Genomic DNA, 2,522 nt, shown 5'->3' on the forward strand with positions numbered 1-2,522 from the left:
ATATTACAGGAACCGTAGCGACTATAATCGAGTGTCAAGCGGATTTGCTTCTATGTCCTGAACTCAGTATGCAGTGAACCTGTGCCCCTTCAAACCCCTCTTGAAGCTGTGGCTGTCAGGATAAGGACGACGCAGGAAATAGCTGTCTGCAACATATATCGGTCTCCAGATGATGCAGTACCCCTGAACCCATTGGCTGCACTGATTGATCAACTCCCTAACCTTTCCAACTTTTTGGAGATTTTAACACTCATCACTCCTTGTGGGGTGGCACCATGCTTACTGGCCGAGGCAGAGATGTCGAAAATTTACAGTTACAACTCGACCTCTGCCTCATAAATACAAATTCCCCCACACATTTCAGTATGGCACATGTCACATATTCGGCCATTGATCTCTCGGTTTGCAGTCCTGACCTCCTCCCGTCTATCCACTGGAGAGGACATGACGACCTGTGTGGTAGTGAACACTTCCCCATCTTCCTGTCACTGCTCCATCGTCAGGTCCAGTTACACGTGCCCAGGTAGGCTTTAAGCAACGCGGACTGGGAAACTTTCACCTCTGCTGTCCCCTTGGATCTCCCCCACATGGTAACATCAATGTGATGACTGAGCAGGTCACTACAACTATTGTTTCTGCGGCAGAAAAAGCGATCCCTCACTCTTTAGGGTGCCTGCAGCGAAAGGCAGTTCCTTGGTAGTCGCCGGAATCCGCTGAAGCAATTAAGAAGCGTCGGCGAGCCCTACGGTGGCATAAGCGGCAACCTTCCCTGGAGCACCTCATAGCCTTTAAACGGCTTCGTGCCCGCCCTCGCCATCTTATCAAAAGACGGAAGCAGGAGTGTTTGGAGAGATACGTCTCGACCATTGGGTGCCATACGTCACCTTCCCAAGTCTGGGCAAATATCAAACGTCTTTTCATCAGACCCCAACAGGTGATCCTGGTGTTAACATAAATGGCATGTTATGTACCGACGAATTCGCGATTGCCGAGCACTTTGCTGAGCACCATGCTGAAGCCTCTGGGTCGGAGAATTACCCCCTCCCCCCACCCACCCTTCAGTCTATCGTACTCTCAAACGATGGCTGGAAGGGAAAGTGATTTCGTTCACTACACGCCATAGTGAATCCTATAACGCCCCATTTACAGAGTGCCCTGCCACATTACCCCGACACAGCTACTGGGCCAGATCGTATCCACAGTCAGATGATTAAACATCTCCTCGTCATCTTCAACTGGATCTGGTGCGATGGCGTCTTTCCATCGCAAAGGCGGGAGAGCACCATCATTATGGTGCTCAAACCCGGTAAAAACCCGCTTGATGTGGATAGCTATCGGCCCATCAGCCTCACCAATGTTCTTTGTACGCTGCTGGAATGTATGGTGTGTTGGCAGTTGGGTTCGATCCTGGAGTCACGTGGTGTACTGGCTCCATGTCAGGGTGTCTTCCGCCAGGGTCGCTCTACCACTGATAATCTTGTGTCCCTCAAGTCTGTCACCCGCTCAGCCTTTTCCACACGCCAACACCTGGTTGCCGTCTTTTTTGATTAACGAAAAGCATATGACACGACCTGGTGACATCATATCCTTGCTACATTATACGAGTGGGGTCCCCGAGGCCTGCTCCCTATTTTTATCCAAAATTTCCTGTCGCTTCGTACTTTCCGTGTCCAAGTTGGTGCCTCTCATAGTTCCATCCATATCCAGGGGAATGGAGTCCCACAGGGCTCTGTGTTGAGTGTCTCTCTATTTTTAGTGGCCATTAACGGTCTAGCGGCAGCTTTAGGGCCATCCGTCTCGTCTTCTCTGTATGCGGATGACTTCTGCATTTCTTACTGCTCCTCCAGTACTGGTGTTGCTGAGCGACGCCTATAGGGAGCCATTCACAAGGCGGAGTCCTGGGCTCTATCCCATGGCTTCCAGTTTTCAGCCGCTAAGTCGTGTGTCATGCACTTCTGTCGGCGTCGTGCCGTTCATCCGGAACTTGATCTTTATCTTACTGACGATCCACTCACTGTAGTGGAGGCATGTCGATTCATAGGACTGGTTTTCGAAGCCCGATTGACTTGGCTACCTCACCTTCGTCAACTTAAGCGGAAATGCTGGCAGCACCTCAATGCCCTCCGTTGCCTGAGTAACACCAACTGGGGTGCAGATCGCTCTACGCTCCTGCAGCTCGACAGAGCCCTCGTTCAATCCCGCCTTGTCTATGGGAGTGTGGTTTATGGTTCGGCGGCGCCCTCGGCGTTGCGTTTACTCGACCCAGTGAAACAGTGTGGCGTTCTCCTAGCGATAGGTTCTTTTAGAATGAGTCCGGTGACCAATTTCCTGGTGGAGGTCGGAGTCCCTCCATTGAAGGTTAGGCGTGCACAACTGCTCGCCAGTTACGTTGCACACGTTCGTAGTTCTGCGCATCCAAATAACCGTCTCCTTTGCCTACCCGCGGCAGCCCGTCTCCCGCATCGGCGGTCCAGATCAGGGCTAACGATTGCGGTTCACGCGCGATCCCTTCCGTCTGAACT

This window comes from Schistocerca cancellata, chromosome 1 (assembly GCF_023864275.1).
Source record: "Schistocerca cancellata isolate TAMUIC-IGC-003103 chromosome 1, iqSchCanc2.1, whole genome shotgun sequence".
Taxonomy (NCBI): domain Eukaryota; kingdom Metazoa; phylum Arthropoda; class Insecta; order Orthoptera; family Acrididae; genus Schistocerca; species Schistocerca cancellata.